At 34.6% G+C, this 10,896-nt stretch overlaps 1 non-coding gene across 1 annotated transcript; it reads right to left on the minus strand.

Annotated features, from left to right (window-relative positions):
- Positions 1 to 10,421: 10,421 nt before the first annotated feature.
- LOC128283253 (small nucleolar RNA R71) lies at positions 10,422 to 10,528 on the minus strand. Its single transcript, XR_008273595.1, has one exon. It is a non-coding gene; the product is annotated as a small nucleolar RNA R71 (small nucleolar RNA).
- Between the last annotated feature and the right edge of the window lie 368 nt (positions 10,529 to 10,896).

A 10,896-nucleotide genomic window follows, 5' to 3' on the forward strand; every position in this document is an offset into this window, starting at 1 on the left:
TATACCATACTTGAAGCATTAATACACCAACTTACAACTATCCAAAATAGCCAACACATAAACACACCAAACAAGACAACACATAAGGCATTATATACATCACATATATCACTTATCAAACACATAATTTAAGCGAACTTAAATGGCCAAATACATGCCAACATTTACAAGATAATTCACATGGCTCAAAGTCATAATTCAAAAGATATCAAGATAACACTAGCCTATACATGCCATATACCATATATACAGAGCTCCAAAAGTACCAACAAGACGATCGATAGTGTGATGACATTTCCCGACAATCCCCTAGTCCGAGCTAGCTTTGATAATCTATAAAATAGTGAAAAATAAACACAATAACTTTAAAAGCTTAGTAAGCCATATACAAATAAATCTTCTCATGAATCAATATCATTTCCATCAATTAAGAAAGATATGAATAAGCACGTCTATATATATATTCAAGTTCACAAACCTTTTTCATGATACCCATATTCAATATCATAATTAAATTCATCAAATACTTCCCTTCTCAATACTCATATCAAACTCGTACGTACTTGAGTCACTTAAATCATTCACACATCTTTCTTGACTTGACTTTGCCCATTGAACCATTTGGAATCGTTAAGGATACTCAGCAATCACATATAGCTCATACAATGCCATATCCCAGATATGGTCTTACATGTTATCACATATCGATGCCACTGTCCCAGACAGGATCTTACATGAAATCGATTAACGATGCCAATGTCCCAGACATGGTCTTACACGTAATCACAATACAATGCCAATGTCCCTGACATGGTTTTACATGTAATCACATCTCGATAACCTAATGTCATGACATTCGTATCCTATACTATTCCTAAGGTTCGTACGGGACTTTCAGATGTCATAACTCTGTCGATTCTTGCTCATAATTGCTCGTTCAACATCATAACATTTCAATGACAAATAAACACATATAATTCAAATTAAAGACATTTATTTGCATATGAACTTACCTTGTTCCTAGAAACAACGAACTAGCCGATTAATCGAGTACTTTGTTCTTGCCTCGATCTAAGTCTGATTTCTTTCGTTCTTGATCTATATATATTCAAAATTAATCCATTTAATCATCAACTCAATCAATTTAATCCACAACACATATTTGGGCATTTTTCTTCTTTAGCCCCTAAAGTTTCACATTTATTCAAATTAGTCCCTATTTCACAAAAACACAAATTACACAAAATTTGACAAAACCTATGCTTGGCTGAATTCTCTATAGGTCCCTAGAAACCCATATTTTTCAACTTTCACACATTTAATCACACATTTTTATCTTTTCACAAATTAATCCCTAATATGCATTTTTACACAAAATTACTTTACAAAACATGTATATTAAACAGCAAGCTTTCATATTTCATCATCAACATTTAAAAACATCAAGCTATCATCAATGACATTTTACAAAATCACCAAAAACTCAAAAATTAAGGCACAGGCTAGTTAGTACTCAAAGCAACGATCATAAAAAACGTAGAAATCATAAAAAAAAACCTAACAAATTTCATACCTCAATCAAAATGAACCATGCTCGAATACCTAAAGCTTCAATGGCTTCTTTGGTGATTAAGCATTAAGCATTAAAATTGTTTTTATTTTATTTAATATAACTTACTACATATTTTACTATTTTATCCTTGGTTATTAAACCATTTAATCATCAATTATAAGGCTATTTATGTCCACCTCCACTATCAATGGTCTAATTTCAACATAAGGACTTCACATTTAATCAACCATAGCAATCAGACACCTTTATCAAACAGAATGCAACTTTTTCATTTTACGCTATTAAGTCCTTTTTCTCAAATTGAGCTATTATACGATAAAATTAGCTCACGGAATTTTCACAAATACATATTCACATGCTGTAAACACCAAAAATAATATTAAATTAATTTTTTTATGACCTCAAATTTGTGGTTCCAAAACCACTATTTCGATTTAACTAAAATCGGGTCTTATAGTTTATATAGTAGTAGATTCGGGTAAACTTGTAGCAAAAAAATTAGCTACACAAGGAAGTTTGGGCAGTAAGGTAAGGAGGAAAGGGAAAATTGCCACAAAAATAGGGTTTTTAGGGACTCTATAGACAACAATGATGGGTAATTTCCTTCCTTTTTGCTGTTTTAGGCCTTAAGCCCAAACTACAATTATTTGCTATACTAAAAAAATAAACTGAATTAGGAAAATAAACTAATTACTACTTGGGCCAAATTGACCCTTTTTATTCAAAATAAAGACAATTAAAATTGCAAAATTAAAATTAAAAACCTTTAGATTACTTAGAAAATTCCTTCTCGAAAATTTCCATCAAATTAATATCCGAAGAAAGGTTGGAGAGGTCACAAACAGTCCCGTTTAAGTTTCAATCTCCTTAGATAGACTTAATTTAATTTATTAATTTAAGAAGATAATTTCTAAGTGCTCTTTATTAAAAATAAAAGCATAAAATTAAAGGTCTATTAGATTAAACGAGGTTTCAACTCACCCAACTTCACCATCCCAATAGTGTTTTAGGCGTTGACTGTTAACTTTAAACGTACCTCTATTTTTGTCATACAATTCGATAGCTCCATATGGATAAACTTTGTAGATGGTATAAGGTCCTTTCCATTAGGAATTTAGCTTTCCCAGAAATAACTTTAGCCTTAAATTAAACAACACTTTTTGACCTTCTTTGAATTCACGAGGTTGTATACGATTGTCATGCCATATTTTAGAATTTTCTTTATACATTTTGGTATTCTCATATCAAAATAACCTCAACTCCTCAAACTGATCAAGTTGTAACATCCTTTTCTCACTGGCTTGCTTAAGATCCAAATTTAATTGTTGCAAAGCACAGTGAGCTTTATTTTCCAACTCAAGTGGCAAATGACATGCCTTTCCGAAGACTAACCAATAAGGAGTCATTCCTAATGGTGTCTTAAAAGTTGTTCGATAGGCCCATAGAGCATCATCAAGCCTCCTAGACCAATCTTTTCTATTAGGTTGCACATCCTTCTCAAGGATTCCTTTGATCTCATGGTTTCCCTGTTCAACTTGCCCATTTGACTGTGGCTAATAGGTAGTGGCAATTTTCTGTTTCACATTGTACTTGTCATGCAACCACTTAAGCCATTTTTTTACAAAGTGATCCCTCATCGGTAATTATAGCTCTAGAAGTCCCAAATCGTGTAAACACATATGTAGGAATCACATGACTACCTTAGCATCATTTGTTGGGTATGCTTCAGTTTCAACCTATTTGGATACATAGTCGACGGCCATGAGGATATATCTGTTACCATAAGAAGAAGGAAATAGGCCTAGAAAATTGATGCCCCATATGTTAAATAATTCTACCTCCAAAATATTTTTCAATGGCATTTTGTTCCTCCTTGATATGCTTTTGATCATCTTGCATCTATAAAAAATTTTCACATATGCATAGGCATCATTGAACACCATAGGCCAAAAAAACCCTGCTTGTAAGATCCCCACTGCAGTGCAGGAACCATCAAACTGTCTCCCACTTAGAGATGAATGGAAATGGTACAAGATCTCATCAATTTCACTTCCAGCCATGCACTTCCTGATTATATTATCTGCACATTGTTTAAACAAAATGGATCCTCCTAGAAATAATACCAACTATCATGAAGGAATTTCTTCCTCTATTGTTATATCTTTTCTTAAGGGATAATTTTACATGCTAAATAATTCACATAATCAGCAAACCAAGGTATTTCATGAATTCGGTTTACCTTAAAGATATGTTCATCTAGAAAATTCTCATTGATAAGAACAAGTGAGTGAGTTACCTCATTTTGTTCCAACCTCAAAAAATGATCGACTACGTGATTTTTATCACCTTTTCTGTCTTAGATCTCAATGTCAATTCTTGGAGTAAGATTATCCATCAAATTAGCCTCGGTTTTGCTTATTTCTTTGTGAGTAAGTATTCAATAGCTGCATGATCAGTAAAAACTGTAACTTTGGCACCTATAAGATATGAACGGGACTTGCCAAAAGCAAAAACTATAGCAAAGAGTTCTTCTACAGTTATCGTGTAATTCTGCTTGCATAGTAGATAGGGTGAAATACTTTGTTCCTTCTTTGACCCATCATAACTCCAATAGTGAAATCCCTTGCATCACACATCAACTCAAAAGATGGGTTCCAATTAGGTGTAACAATTATTGGGGTTGAGATTAACTGACTTTTCAACTCTTGAAAAGCTTCCAAGCATGTTTTGTCAAACTCAAAAATGGTATCTTTATCTAACAGCTTACATAAAGGCTTAGAAATTTTTGAAATGTCTTTTATAAACCTTTGGTAAAATCTGACATGGCCTAAGAAACTCTGAACTCCTTTCACACTAACTGTTGGTGATAATTTTTCAATTAAGCCCACTTTTGCTGTAACAGCCCATTTTCAGTGAAATCGAAAGAGTGGTTTCGGGACTACAAATTTGAGCTAGAAAGAAAATTTATTTGAATATTATTGTGTAGTCCGTATTATGATAAAAATGTTATATGAAAATTCTCATAATAAAATTTTACCAATTATGTGTTTATTTATGGAAAGGACCAAATTGTATAGAATGCAAAAGTTGTATTCTAGTAGCTATAAGTACCAAATAGCTATGGAATTCAAAACTTGTGGTATTTCTATGGTAACTAGACCATTAAAGAAAAGTTAGTAGATATTTTTGATAAATCATCCATGGAAAATTTTAAAAAGGATAAGGACTAAATTGGAAACTAAAATAATTAAAAGATGATAATAGAAAAATATCATCATTTTATATCATCTTCCCCAAATTAGGACATGGAAACCCTAAGAAAGAGAAAAGTGTTCAAGCAAGCTTTCTTGGCTTAATTGGGTAAGTATTCTTGTCTCGTTTTTAGTAATTTTTATATTTTTGAGATCAAAATTGCCTGATCTATCTATTTTGGGGATTAATTTGAAAAGTTATCAAAGTAAAAAAGGTTTTCCATGGATTTAAATGCTAAAAATTTGAAATTTATGGTAGAAAATGAAAGTTTATTGGTAGATAACAACTTTTACAAAGTAAATTTTGATGAAATTGTGATTTAGGGATTAAATTGTAAAGAGGTAAAATTTATGGAAAATTTTTAAAATTTGTGAAATACATGTGCTGTAAATGTTATATGAAAATTTTGGTTGGGCTTGGAATAAGGATTAAATTGCATGAAATCCATTTTCTGAGCCTAGGGACAAAATTGTCATTTATGAAAACTATAGGGGCAAAATGGTAATTTGCCTAAGGTGTAAATTGAATGTAAATGAGTATGAAATGGATTAAATTGATGTTAAATTTATTTATATACATCCGGAAAGGTTAAATAAAGAGTTAGATCGAGGAAAAGAAAAAGTGTCAGATTAGTAGACTTTTAAATACGAACAAGTGTTGAGGTAAGTTCGTGTAACTAAATTGTGTTTATTTTTATGCTTGATTTTAATGTTGTATTTTATTAAATGAATTATATAAATGTTATAAATATATGAAATAATCACATATCCAATTATGTCCGAAATATGTTAAATTCCGTTTGACTAATGAAATTCGATGGATACAAGATTTACCGTACTAATTATAGTCCTGCATATGTTGCGGACAATATAGCTCGAATGAGACTCCTGTTAAAACCCTTTTCAAGTATCCTATTATATATAGTTCCTGCGAGCATTCCTGATCGGTAGTGATCTTGCATGTGTTCCACACTACCGTAGCTCTTTGTGAGTGTCCTGTTACATGATTCGATCGTGTAACACCCCAAACCCGGCCTAGACGTTAGGCTGAATCTGGCGATGTCATATTGAAGTGTTTTTCACAAAGTGCAAAATTGTTAAAAACCTATTCTCCATTAACCCTTTTTGAACGACCTTGATGATGATTTCAAGGCTTGCCGTTTATCTTCAAAATGTAAGTCGTTTGTCAAAAATTAATCATATTAAAACGTCGTTATCTATTTAAAAACGATGTTTCTTACGGAAGCTTTTGAAATGTGTTGCATAGCTGTGATGTTTTGAAAAGCATTTATCTTTTGGAAACCCGTGTTCTACTGTTAGCAAATATAAATCAATATAATAAAACCCCAAGTTAAACGTTAAAAAATTTAAAGAGGCCTTATTACAGAAAATACCCAAATTAAAATACTTATAATTTAAAAATAAAAAATAGAAGCACGCACGGTTGTGTAGCCACCTTTGAGTCTCTCGCAGCACCGATCAGCCTAAGGATTACCTGCGCAGATAAATAGAAGGGTGAGTTTACGAAAACTCAGTGTGTAATCCCTTAATAAACAGACAATCAAACATATAGTGAGCAAATACAGTCTAGGCCTAAACCTTTTTAGTAACAGTGTCAATATCAGTTTGGGCTTTAGCCCATCCCAATACAGAAACAGTCATATGTTCGGGCCTTGGCCCATTATAGTAATAGTAAATAGTGCAGTAACAATAAACAGTGCAGAAACAGTAAACAGTATGCAAGTCCTACCCATCTAGGCTCTACACTCCATCTCCGTACAACCCTACACTCCATGTGGGGATAAAATCAACCCACCCATCCCTACACTTCAAAATTAGCACCGGTTGTAGCATTAAACAGTATTTTCATCAGAGTTGCCAGTATAATAGGCTTAGAGCCATCAGTGATTTGCAGCAAAGCTTCCAGTACAATACACTTCCTTCAATCATATAAAACCCATCCCCATGCAATGTATCATGCAACATGTCATAATATTATACATGTATTCAATACAGTTACAATAGCATGCTCAAATATAAAACATACATCACATGGGGGTAAAACGGTCATCTTACCATAAAAGGGAAAAATAGTCATTTTACCATATAAGGGAAAAATAATCATTTTACTATATAAGGGCAAAATAGTTATTTTACCTCATAAGGGCAAACAATTATTTTACCACATAAAGGCAAAATAGTCATTTTATCACATAAAGGCAAAATAGTGATTTTACCTCATAAGGGAAAAACAGTCATTTTACCACTTAAGGGCAAAAAGTCATTTTAGCACTTAAGGGCAAAACAATCATTTTATCGATTAAGGGTCTAAGTATGCTTACCGACCCAATATAAGGTCCACAGTCGTCTCGGGTGACCCATGCAACCTTAACAGTCAAACAGTGAAAATAGGCCCAAGGCCCATCATGCGGGCCCATGTAGGCCCACACGCACGTATGGCTTACTTAGCCCAGAAACGGCCTTGGCCATGTGAACTACACAGCCTGGCTCTATACTCTCCATGCTTTTGTTTGGTTTACCCGTGTGGGGCCCACGAGCCGTGGGGTCCACACAGCCCATTTCGGCCCAACGTGGCCTAAAACGGCCTAAACCCATGAAACCGCTCATGGTGGCCTCCACGATCAAATGCCCATGTTTTAGGCATTCGAATTACCACACGATCGAATGCATGCTCGTGTAGCGTCAATAAGCATACTTTTCCGACTTTTGCCGATCTACGTTTATAGTAGTGTGGTTACACACCTGATTGTGAAAGTGTATGACTAGCCTACGAGCACTCCAACCTATATATAACCATAGCACAACATGAGTCTCTACATGATAGGGTTAAAACGACCCCTCTAAAAATATTTATCCAAAAGATCAATGCCAATTGCCTTAGACAACCGATTTAGGCTTGCACCCTTCAGCCGTTGCAAAACTGATAACTAGCCCTTAAAGGACACCTACATTCCAACCGAATCCTATTAACCTTAACCAATATTGATACATCAATAGTTTGATCCAAACACGTACCAACTTACCAAAAGCGCGAATCTTAGAATAGAGGAAAGACACAACCGGCACACCCCTAAACCATAGCCGTAGGCACGCGATACACCAAGGTAAAAGGTAGCACAACCACGTCCCCAGAAAAATGACAAAAAAAGAACATGTTAGATACGAGACCAACACGGAAGAGAGAAAAAGAGAGTGTGAGCAACCATACACTTAATCCGATTGATCAAAAGACAATGTCGAAACCGAAAGAACAGGAGGAAGAGAGATAATGTATTCGGCTAATCCTTGAGTGAGGGAGTGAAGAGTAGAGAATCGTCCAAGGTAAAACTGATTGAGAGGGAAGAAGAAGGAAGCAATCGGTCAAGGAATCAAGAACTAAATACCGAAAGAAATGGAAGAGAAGAAGAGAAGCAATATTTGGCCAAAGCAATAGGATGCAAGAGAAGAAAAATTATTTAGACCCATAAAAAAAGAGAGGGGAGCAGAGAAAACATTCAGCCAAGGAGAATAACAACAATAAAATGAAGTACATGATAAACCGTAATTTATACATATTTTTACCCCATGCTTAACGCATTTTATGGATGATTTTCCCTTAGAATTGGTGAATTCGATGCTCCTAATGCTTTAATTTCATGTTTTATACTTAGAAGAGCATAGGAGAGCAAAAGGAACGAGAAACGGGCCAAAAATGGAGAAAATGGGCCAAAGTACGAAATCAACATGGCCTGGACTTCCTCACACGGGTAGACCACAGGGCTGTGTCAATTTGGCAGATTCGAAGCACGACTCACACGGGCGTGTCACACGGGCATGTCCCTGCCGAGCCCAAGTTGAGTCCAATTCGAAAAAGGATAATTTTATGGATTTTTAGGCATTCTAAAGCCTATAAATACGCCTTAAAGGAAGAGAAAAAGAGGAGACACGAAGAGGAAGGAAGGAATTACTCGAAGGAAGCCGATTGATCCATCTCAGAAGCCGGTTTCATCATCAAGACTGAAGACCTCCCCTCAACTTCCCTCAAGAGTTTTGGGTTTTCTTTATGTTCTGTATTTGTTATTCTCCTAAGATGTTTTCTTTTTTAGTTATGAACTAAATCCCCTAAATACCTACGGGGAATGAAACCTAAGACGAATCTTGTTATTATTTTCTGAATTGTATGATAAATATTTAACTTGTTCTTAATTATGTGTTCTTAATTCATGTTTTTATATCCCAATATACTGATTCAAGATAAGCTCTTATTCAGAGGAAGAATAGACCCTGTCTAAGAGTACATTTTTCATAATTAAGTGGAGTTGATTGCGCGCCTAGAGATAAGGTGACAAGATTTTTTCGGATTAGGTTGAAACCTAATAGGGGGATTCATAGATGGAGTTAATGCAACCCTAGAGTGTTAATTAGAGAAAAGTCTCAATTATTCAATCTAGGGATTAGACTTTATTAGTCTTGAATAGGGATAATAATATAACTTAGGGATCTTTACGGAACAAGTTAAATGAATAAATCGTTCGATTCAGAGCCAGAATAACAAGTACAGTCTAGGTGGATTTTTCCTTAGGTATTGTCTTAATTCAATCGTTTTCCAAAAGTAATCCCCCAATTCCATTCTCTGTGAATTCTTAGATTAGTTAATTAGTTAGTTAAAACCAAACCACCTTATTTTTAGGCTAGATAATAAAAAGATAGTCATTACTAGTACTTTTAGTTTTTTGGGGTTCGACAACCCGGTCTTGCTAAAACTATACTACTGTTCGATAGGTACACTTGCCTGCATCATGATAATAGTTAGTTTCAAGAACGATTAATTATAAATATTTAAAACTTACTTGTCACGAAAATCGCGACCAAGTTTTTAGCACCGTTGTCGGGGAACTAAGATATTAGGAACGCTCAATTTTTATTACTTTAGCCATTTATTTTTCTTGCAATTTAATTTAATTTTATTATTATTATTATTTATTAATTTACTTTTTCTTTCGCTTGGCAGGTTTTTATAGTTTATGACTAGAAGAAACCCGTCAGGACCACTACTTTTGGATGAAGAAATCGATCGTATAGTTCGCAGAAACCAAAGAGAAATAAGGTGAAGCTTAAGATACACAGAGAACGAGCAAGAGGACGATACTCAACCCCCAACCGAAGAGATGGCTGAAAACCAAGACAATCAGCTACCTCCTGTAATTGCGGTTAATCAAAATCCTACTCCACGCACTATGTATGATTATGCTAAACCTTCTTTAACAGGAACTGAATCGAGCATAGTTAGACCTGCTGTAGCTGCAAATACTTTTGAACTAAAAGCTAACACTATTCAAATAATACAACAATTTGTTCAATTTGATGGTTTGTAGGATGAGGATCCCAACGCTCACTTGGCAAACTTTTTGGAACTATGCAATACATTTAAAATTCATGGTGTTTTTGACGATGCCATTCGTCTTCAATTATTCCCTTTTTCATTAAGGAACAAAGCTAAACAATGGTTGAACTCATTACCACAAGGGTCAATCACTACTTGGGAACAAATGACTAAAAAATTTCTATTAAAATATTTCCCACAGGTTAAAACGGCCAAATTACGTAATGATATCTCTTCGTTTGTGCAGATGGACTTAGAAACTCTTTACGATGCATGGGAGAGATACAAGGACTTACTGAGAAGGTGCCCTCACCATGGGTTATGCTTTGGCTTTAGGTTCAAACGTTCCATAATGGCCTGAATCCTTCGACTCGGTAAATGGTTGACGCAGCTACTGGCGGAACCATTAATAATAAAACACCTAGAGATACTTATGAGTTTATAGAGGAGATGTCACTGAATAACTATCAGTGGCAAGTCATGAGGACAAAACCAATGAAAACAGTCGGTGTTTATAATGTCATTCGATCACCATGCTCTCTAATCAGGTAGAACTCTTGATTAAGAAAATTGATGGTTTTCTTAGTTCTTCACATGTTCACCTAGTAATGCAGTACGAAACAAGTGGAGGTGGATCAAGCAATTCAGAATACCAACCTTATGGCCACAACATGGATAACGAGCAGTTA

This window comes from Gossypium arboreum, chromosome 10 (assembly GCF_025698485.1).
Source record: "Gossypium arboreum isolate Shixiya-1 chromosome 10, ASM2569848v2, whole genome shotgun sequence".
Classification (NCBI taxonomy): domain Eukaryota; kingdom Viridiplantae; phylum Streptophyta; class Magnoliopsida; order Malvales; family Malvaceae; genus Gossypium; species Gossypium arboreum.